The sequence below is a fragment of the Schistocerca gregaria genome, chromosome 7 (genome assembly GCF_023897955.1).
Source record: "Schistocerca gregaria isolate iqSchGreg1 chromosome 7, iqSchGreg1.2, whole genome shotgun sequence".
NCBI lineage: Eukaryota > Metazoa > Arthropoda > Insecta > Orthoptera > Acrididae > Schistocerca > Schistocerca gregaria.
The window spans coordinates 85888514-85898848 of NC_064926.1; the positions used below are offsets into that span (position 1 = coordinate 85888514).

The following is a 10335-nucleotide window of genomic DNA, read 5'->3' on the forward strand; positions in this document are numbered from 1 at the left end:
TCCATGTCCGACGCCTCGTCCTCGTCGACAGGAACTTTATGGGACTGACACACAGAAGCAATGTGGCCTTTTTTCCTACATGAATTACACGTGGCCCAACGTTTTGGACACGCTGCCCTGTCGTGCTGTACGAAACAACGGGGGCAAGAAGGAAGCGCGGAACGAACCGGCTTCTGTGGTTGCTGGTTTCGCTGCGAGCATTGCGGCCCAACGCGACGTTGTTCACGCGAGTGAACCGCCGCCACATCTTCGTTCTCCTGTGCAACAGGCAAATTGTCCTTGTCGAGAGTTGACTGTACAGCGCCTACGTCACACCACGCGTCTATTTGCGCGCCAGCAGCGTGAGACACTTCAAAGGATTGAGCGATGCTTAGAACTTCCGACAACGACGGGTTTGGCAGTTGTAGGGCACGTTGCCGAACTTCTTTATCAGGAGCAAGCCGTAGAATAGCATCCCTAACCATTGAATCAGCATAAGACTCGTGATGAGTGTCCGTGACAAACTGACATTTCCTACTCAGGCCGTGTAGTTCCGCCGCCCAAGCCCGGTAAGATTGATGGGGCTGTTTACGACACTGGTAGAACGCCACGCGGGCGGCAACGACATGGGTGTTTTTTCGATAATAGGCAGACAATAAGTCACACATTTCTTGGAAGGACAGGGAGGCTGGTTCCCGCAGAGGGGCTAACTGAGATAGCAGCTGATAGACTTGAGGGGAAATCCAAGATAGAAATAACGACTTACACATAGGAGCGTCGACAATGCCGAAAGCCAAGAAGTGTTGCCGCAAACGCTTCTCATAATTCTCCCAGTCTTCAGCGGCCTCGTCGTAAGGAGGGAATGGAGGCGGAGAAGAGGAAGACAGACGATGAGTAAGCGACGTCGACAACGCCTGAATCGCTGCCGTCAGCTGTGTTTGTTGTTCAATGAGCGCTTGCATAAGCTGTTCCATGTCTGCCCCGTCACGAACACGCAAATCCACAATGCGGTGAAAATATCCCGACCTCGTCGCCAAAAAGTGTTATAACCTTTAATCACAATAATTGCGTGGATTTTCACACTCTCTCTTAGAAACAATAGCTGATCACATGATTACAACTCAGTCTCTCGTATTCGACTGCTGTGCCGTGACATGCGGCCGGTGCCGTTCGTAGCTAGGTGGCGCTCCCGCGCTCATCCGATTTGCGGAGCGCCTCTATCGCCGTTTGTGCGTACTGTCGTGGCGGCACTGTTAAATGTCGTGGCACTATCACAACAAATTAATTATATGACAAATCTATATAAAAAAGTAAAAGTTCGTTTATTCAAAATCTTAAATTTTCGAAAGTTCCTCACCAACTGCTTTGAAAATTTGGTACAATGTTGCATTTGAATACATTTGTTTTTGTATACTTAATTTTTAAATATATGTAATATATAAATATATATGTAGTATACAAATGGGAAATGCTGTCATCAAAAATCTCAAAGTTCTTGAGCAATTTTCTTCAAATTTTTATACGACACTGCAGTTAATATTCAGATGGTCATAGGCTATATATTTTTAATATGCAAATATATGTGTAATATATACAGGGGAAACATTGTTACAAAAAATCTCAAAGTACTCAACCAATTTACTTCAGATTTTTACACTTTACTGTAATAAAGGTTTGGACACATGTAGCTATAAATTTTTTAATATACAGGATATGTCTGAAATGAATGTAGAAAATGAGAGGGCTGGTAGAGTGGGTCATAGCAAGCATATTTCATACAGCAACCCATGTCTGCATCCATTAGCATACAGCACTAGGTGTCGTGGAACAGTCATGCACCAGCAGGAGGGTAGGCACACAACACACCATCTGAGCTCTTACGGCAGGAGGTCCACAGGACAATGATTTTAATGTATTTGTGACATCAAGGTAAAAGAGACATCTTGTTGAAATTTTATTACATTTTTTTGCAAATGCTGTAGTTGACATAGTTGTGGATATTCCAGGTGGGATAACACAATGGGTTTTCTGCCTCGCACTGGGACATGGACGTGTTGCTTTTGGCTGTACAAATGCCTGTTTCATTTGTGCTGCACAGTGAGCAGTGCCTGTGCACACTGTGGAATCTGGTTCACCCCGTGTCAGTTTGTCTTCGAACGGGGATACTCTTGTGTTTGTTACTGTGTGGAGCAGACAGGAAATGGAGCACTATGCTTTGGAGGAAAGGACAGACATACACTGCATTTATGGAGTGGTGGATGGAAATGCTCATACTGCCCAACATTTGTACGTTTGGTGGTTTCCAAATCATCGAGTGCAAGATATATGTACATCTACTGCCACCCACAGGTTCCTAAGAGAGACACATTCATTTGAGGTAAGTTTTCCTCTGGCATGCTCTCCAAGTGGAACATGTGCATTTAAAGCCTACTTAAAAAAAATAAAAAAAAAGTGTAAACATTTTGTGTTACAGGTGTGAAGGCCTGGCAGATGCAGTCATCAGTGTACAGTGCATACACCAGAGCTCGCAGAGGAGCGCTAGCACTGCTGGAAAACACACCCTCAATAAGCTCACAGTGTGTTGCATGGGAAATGGGTGTAAGCCATTCTACCATTTGGCATACGCGGCATGAAGATGGTTTGCACCTCTGCTGTCTTTGGAAGGTTCAAGCCCTTAACCCAGATGATTTTCAATGTTGAATTGAATTCTGTCCATGGTTTTTGCAAAGGTGTGACATTTGACCAGACTTTTTGAACTGTTTACATTTCACGGATGAGGCATCCCTTACACGAGAGGGTGTGTTCAACAGCTGTGATCAACATATGTAGGCCCAGGAAAATCTACACACCACCTTTGTTTGTGGTCACCAAGATGGCTTTGCTGTCAACATTTGGGCTGGCTAGGTAGGTGATAATCTGGTCTGTCTATACATGTTCCCCTAGTGACTGAACACAAACAGATATTTAATCTTTTTACGAGAAACTCTGCCAGAGTTGATTAAACATGCTCAAATCAATGTGTGACAGCGATTGTGGTGCCAACATGATGGTGCACCTGTACACTTCACATATGGAGTGTGAATGCATTTGGTTGAAACCTTTGGTGAGAACTGGATAGGGCATGGTGGGCAAGTGCATGGCCTGCACATTACCCTTATTTGATGCCCATTGGTTTTTTTTCTGCTGGGACCACCTGAAATCTGTTGTCTATGGATCATCCATTGAGACTGATGAAGAGCCGATAGTGCACATTATGGCAGCCTCTGATGGAATTTTCACTTTGCCAGGTGTATTTGGAAGAGTGTGACAGTCACTCACGTGCTGTTGCGCAGTGTGCATTCAAGTAGGAGGGCAGTATTTCAAGCACTTTTTGTAATTGTTTTCAAATAAAAGTGATAAATCCTCACCCCAAATTCTCATTTACCTTGATGCCACAAATACAATGAAAATGTTGTGCTGCAGACCTGCTATCATCACATCTCAAATGGCATGGGGAGAAAGTTATATTTATGGTGTATTTGACTGTGATTAGAATACTACTACAGAATCTGAATTTGCAATAACAATAAACAAGGCTTAAGTTCAGAGAAAGGGGTGGGGGAGAAAATGAATCAAGAGTGGACAGGAGGTAGTAGAGAGAGGGGGAAGAGAAGATGGACATAGAAAGGCAGAAGGTGGTAATGGAATGATAGAGGTGGCAGGAAGAGATGGTGAGAGAGGGGGAAGGAAAAGATGGACAATGAAAGGGGGGGGGGGATGAGGTGATTGACAGGGAGAGGGGGTGAGGGAGGAGGACATGGACAAAGAGAGGGGGAGGGGGAGATTCAGAATTATGCCCAGTTCCCATACATATTAGGAGTATGTGCTTTCTCTTTTGTTTCTTTCCCATTTAACTGGACTGAGCCACAGCAACGTGTGGCAGGGAAAAGGTACTAATAAAATCAGAAGACAAAAATTCAGTATAACTCCAATAACTGATGATAAAAAGACTACATTGCACGATAAAAAGACAACACTGCACAGCTAGGGTCCTTGTGCTTGCCAGGCACAGGATATTCAAAGAGTGAGTGTCCCCCTGAGATAATATGTCAGTGAAAAAACTTCATTCTTCCATGTAAGACACTAAATTTCAAAGAACAAGTTTGTCTTTTTCTATATAAGGTTTTAAAGCTGTTATATTGCTCAAACAAAGCAGCTTTCTAGATCTTGAGCAGCCAGACCGATATGCATTTTGGTGAGGGTTTTCTACAACTTCAAAAGGTCCAATACAGATAAGAAAAAAATTTCTTCAATTCTAAAGTGATTAACTTCTACGTCTCATGTATTCTTACAGACTCTAGATTTTACACTTTTGTTGTAGTAACTTTTACTCTCTCATGTTTCTTCTTTCTAGTCTACCCTTTTTTTCATAACTTACATGACTACCACTTCTTTTTCTTGAATGGAGATTGGTTTACATGCAGGGAAGTCAATGAACTCATTCAAAAAGTTTGCAGGCTTCCTGTCAAACATTATTTCACATGGAGAGAAAGCTGTGGAGGAATGTTCTAGACTTTTTCTTTTTTGAGTCATCATCCTTCTGACTGGCTTGATGCAATGCAGCACAAATTCCTCTCCTGCACCAATATTTTCATCGCAGTGTAGCACTTGCAACCAATGTCCTCAATTATTTGCTGGATGTATTTCAGTCCCTATCTTCTTCTACAGTTTTTGCTCTTACAGCTCCCTCTAATACCATGGAAGTCATTCCCTGATCTCTTAACAGATGTCCTATCATCCTGTAACTTTCTCCTTGTCAGCTTTTTCCACATATTCCTTTCCTCACCAATTCTGTGCAGAACCTTCTCATTTGTTACCTTATCAATCCACTCAATTTTCAACATTCGTCTGTAGTCCCACATCTCAAATGCTTCAATTTTCTTCTGTTCCAGTTTTCCCACATTCCATGATTGACTACCATACAATGCTGTGCTCCAAAAGTACATTCTCAGAACTTTTCCTCAAATAAAGGCCTATGTTTGACACTAGTAGACTTCTCTTGATTAGGAATTCCCTTTTTGCCAGTGCTAGTCTGCTTTTGATGTCCTCCTTGCCCTGTCTGTTATTGATTATTTTGCTGCCTAGATGATAGAATTCCTTAACTTCATCTACTTTGGGACCATCAATTGTGATGTTAAGTTTCTCACTGTTCTCATTTCTGCTACTTCTCATTACTTTCATTTTTCTTCGATTTACTCCAGTCCATATTCTGTACTCATTATACTGTTCATTCCATTGAACAGATCATGCAGTTCTTCTTCACTTTCACTCAGCACAGCAATGTCATCAGTGAATCTTATCATTGATATCCTTTTACCTTGAATTTTAATCCCACTCCTGAACCTTTCTTTTATTTTCGTCATTGCTTCTTCAATGTACAGATTGAACACCAGGGGTGAAAGGCTACATCCTTATCTTACACCCTTTTTAATATGAGCACTATGTTCTTGGTCATCCACTCTAATTATTCCCTCTTGACTCTTGTACATATTGTATATGACCCATCTCTCCCTACAGCTTACCCCTATTTTTCTCAGGATTTTGAATATCTTGCACCATTTTACATTTTTTGAAAGCTTTTTCTAGGTTGACAAATCCTGTGAATGTGTCTTGATTTTTCTTTAGTCTTTCCTGAAGCCAAACTGATTGTCAGCAACTTGGATGCATGAACTGTTAAGCTGATTGTGCAATAATTCTCACACTTGCCAGCTCTTCAGAATTGTGTGAACGATGTTTTTCCGAAAGTCAGATGATATGTCGCTAGACTCATACATTCTACATACCAACATAATTAGTCATTTTGTTGTCGCTTCCCCCAATGATTTTAGAAATTGTGATGGAATGTTGTCTATCCCTTTTGCTTTATTTGATCTCAAATCCTTCAAAGCTCTCTTAAATTCTGATTTTAACAGTGGGTCCCCTATGTCTTCTAAATCCACTCCTGTTTCTTCTTCTTCTTCTTCTATCACATTATACAAATCTTCCTTCTCATAGAGGCCTTCAGTGTACTCTTTCCACCTATCTGCTCTCTCCTCTGCGTTTAACAATGGAATTCCCATTGCACTCTTAATGTTACTACCCTTGCTTTTAATTTCAGCGAAAGTTATTTTGACTTTCCGATATGCTGAGTCGGTCCTCCCAACAATCATTTCTTTTTTGATTTCTTCACATTTTTGATGCAGTCATTTCCCTGCACTTCCTATTTATTTCATTCCTCAGTGACTTGTATTTCTGTATCCCTGAATTTCCGTGAACATTTTTGTACTTCCTTCTTTCATCAATCAACTGAAGTATTTACCTTCTTCATACCTGTTTTTCTTTTCAACTTCTGTTATTGCCCTTTTTTACATATGTCCATTCCTCTTTAACTGTACTGCCTACTGAGCTATTCCTCATTGCCTTAGAGAACTTCAGACATGTCTCGTTATTCTGTAGTACTTCCGAATTCCACTTCTTTGTATATTGATTCTTGCTGACTAATCTCTTAAACTTTAGCTTACTCTTTATCCCAATGAAATTGTGATCTGAGTCTATATCTGATCCTGGGTAAGCATTACAAACCAGTATCTGATTTCAGAATCTCTGCCTGACCATGATGTAATCTAACTGAAATCTTCCCATATCTGCTGGCCTCCTCCATGTATACCTCCTTCTCTTGTGATTCTTGAACAGGGTATCCACTGTTACTAGCTGAAATTTATTACAGAAGTCAGTTAACCTTTCTCCACTATCATCCCTTGTCCACAGCCCATATTCTCCTGTTACTTTTTATTCTACTTCTTCCCCTAGAATTGCATTCTAATCGCCCATGACTATTAGATTTTCATCTCCTTTTACATACTGTATTATGTTTTCAGTATCCTCATATACTTTCCCTATCTCTTCATCTTCAGCTTGCGATGTCGGCACACATGCCTGTACTATCATTGTCAGTGTTGGTTTGCTGTTGATTCTGATCAAAACAACTGTATCACTGAACTGTTCACAGTAATTCACTCTCTGCCCATCCTATTCATAACAAATCCTACTCCCGTTATACCATTTTCCAATGCTGTTGATATTATCCTATACTTATTTGTTCAGAAATCCTCATCTTCTTTCCATTTCACTTCACTGACTCATACTATATCTAGATTGAGCCTTTGCATTTCCCTTTTCAGATTTTCTAGCTTCCCTGCCACATTAAAGCTTCTGACATTCCACACCCTGAGACGTAGCACATTATCTTTTTGTTGATTATTCAGTTTTCTTCTTATGGTCACCTCTCCCTTGGCAGTCCCATCCCGGAGATCCAAATGGGGGATTATTTCAGAATCTTTTGTCAATGCAGAGGTCTGAGCTGTCAGAATTGGTGGCCATGAGTGCATGAGGTTTGCTTGTTTGTGTGAATGAATGATGATGTGTGTTTCTTTTTTTCTGCCAAAGGCTGTGGCTGAAAGCTTATGCGTAAGTGTCTTTTAATTGTGCCTGTCTGCAACTTAATGTCGCATCTTTACGGTAAGCAGCAATCTTACCTTCCCCTACACTGTTGAAATTTTCCATTTGAAACATAGCAACTACTGAGAAGTAAGACAATACATTGCTGTTAAAGTTGGTTTGTAACAGAAAGACATCAATAGCAGCACTGCACTGTGGTAATATTGCTGACAGAAACAGCTGTGAAGAGGCCCCATCTCGAGAAATGGGCTAGCAAATATAATCAAGAAATTTCAAGAAACAGGTGATAGAATTAACAGTAGGTACAACTAGTTTTGTAGTTTGTTGACATTCGTATACCATACTTACTAGATTTTGACATAGAGATTTATATTAGGCAGAGATAACAAGGTAATAAACATGGGAGAGCTAGTCAGTGATATTGGCTAATATTCCATTTTATGTACTGGCATTTTCAAGCGGATTGTATATATCATACATCAAAAAATTGTGCACTTACAGAATATTAGATTAAGTGTCTAAAATAGTCATCGAAATTTTTATTTCTGAAGTCTGTTTTTTTTTCATTGATAATGAATTGTGGTTGGTCTTTGAAGGTGCTATACATTTCAATTTCTTCCAGAGTATCCATCAATGTGCCTGCTGCAGTCACCACAGATGTGTACTGCAGAGAGATCAGCAATGCGAGTTGCCAAATCCACTGCAAGGTCTGGCCGACGCAAGAGTGTTTACAAGCAAGTAGCACAGTTGACAACAAGCACATAGGTGTGGCCAACATCCGTAAGAGGGCATCAACCAGCAGCAAAGAAAGGGGATGTGATAATCAGCGAACTGTTTCCTTGCGATCATATGTGTTCAAGTAGTCCTGTAAATACCCTTCTGCCCAGGGCTAGATAATCCGGCGCCCAGCCATTCAGCAGGCAGTTCTCGATTCGCTGAGTGTGGAGTAGATTGGCCGGTCCAGTGGTGTGCCGCCTCGACCATCCTCTCTTCCGCAATGATTGTGATAAGTTGCTTCTGTTGTATTAGACCATCTACCAGCTGCTAACAGCCACTCTGATGGGAACAGTTGTATGGGTATAGAGTCAAAGAGAACTCTGATTATAGGAATTAGTTGTTATTTACTTGATCCGCAGAAGGGATCCTTATTGCTTTTTAGTTTTGAAGTGTGTTTTACTGTTGGTGGTAGTTTCCTTCATAAAAAAAAGGGTTGGCAAAATGAGCTGGTTCTTGCTCTGTAGATATAGCAGTGCCTGTCTCTACCGTATGTAGTATCTTAAAGATTCCTCGATGCTATTGGCATTATTATTGCAGTTTCTTGGATGTGCACCAAATAATGACTTTTACAGTTCTCACTTATGTTTGTGTGCTCTTTGGAAACTGGCATAGAAATGTCTAGCTATTTGCTCCACATACAAATTTTCACGTTAACAAAATCTGATTTTGTATATTACAGTGTGTGTAAATGGTTTTGTTTTGTGGGTTGTGTGTCTGATTACTTTTTTGTTCATACAAACCAGTTTTGTGTGTGAAATTAAAAGAAATGAAAAATTAAGCAAAGCTATCCCTCTGAAAGCAAGTAAAGGTGCTGCTATAGTTATTATAAATGAAAATTGTTAGACTTAATGCTTTAATCAGCAAGGCTTTAAAAAGTGTAATTTCATGCTAACAGAGAGGGACGACAATGAATGTTTGGTCATGAACCCACCAACACCCACAATCTGCATTCAGCCTAACACCAAATATCCCATACACCCTATAGCGTATTGTATTGGTAGTCCTGCATGCAGAATTATTATGAAGCTTAATACTTTAACAAAAAAATTACACATTTTGAAACTGCCTACAAGTTATAAATGCCATTGTCATAGCCACCCAGATTAAAGACATACCATTGTAGTACCCCCAGAATTTTACGAAAGTCTGGAGATACTTGTGTTCCAGCCGTTTCGAACTTGCGTTATTTTAAAGAAGGGCATAAGGATGAGCATGGGATACTGCACCCATTTATTGTTTGTGCAGGTGAAACTGGTAGGGAGATAGTTCATCAGTGCTGGCAAGTGTTCAGCTCTACCTGCGAAGAATAAACACATATGGCCCGGAAGCTCAGTGGTTGGCTGCAAAGAGTAATGTAGCTTTGTATTGTTGAAAAACAAATGGAGTGACTTGAGATAGTTACTGTTTTAGTAGAAATTGAACTGCTGTTGAGAGTACGTGGACTGGACGTGGATAGTCAGCCACGATAAAAGCTTATTTATTAACTGTGTTCAAAAATGTGTAATTAACTGATCTTGGGTGCCCAGCAAGGTGTGGGCTTACATCATAAAGTTTAGTTGTTTTTTTGTACAAAGTGGAAATAAATATGTTCTGGTGCATTGAATGATATTCCATGAGTAGCGTATTTTTAAATAAGAGGAGAGAGAGTGAGAGAGTGAAAATTTCCCCTTCCTAGCAGTGTAATCTTCGGAGAAGCATCCGGTGCTAGCAGAAGACATCAGCGCTGCAAGAAAGCAGAACCAGCATTCTTCAACAAGTCCATGAAAATGCTTAAGCTGTATATAGGGAGTTTAACATTACACCGGGCCACCGCACCATACCTATAGAATAAAAATTTGTCCCTTTTGATATAGTAAATCTATATGCTAACTCGCCAATAATAGAAGCTGTTGACATTATTAATAGAAACCACTGACATTGTAAAAACAAACCTACTCAACATAAAAAAAATTGGAATAGCCAGTACTGAAGAAATTATTGATTTGCTACAATCATTTTAAATTCCAAGATGAGATGTATTCACAACCAGATGGTGCTGCAATGGGCAGTTGTACTGCTAGCACACTGGCAAAGATTTTTTATAAATCATGCAGAAACCAGTTA

At 40.4% G+C, this 10335-nt stretch overlaps 1 long non-coding RNA gene across 1 annotated transcript; it reads left to right on the forward strand.

Annotated features, from left to right (window-relative positions):
- Positions 1-1947: 1947 nt before the first annotated feature.
- Positions 1948-8677, forward strand: LOC126281543 (uncharacterized). Its single transcript, XR_007551284.1, has 3 exons — positions 1948-2356; positions 2453-2883; positions 8078-8677. It is a non-coding gene; the product is annotated as an uncharacterized LOC126281543 (long non-coding RNA).
- The last annotated feature ends 1658 nt before the right edge of the window (positions 8678-10335 follow it).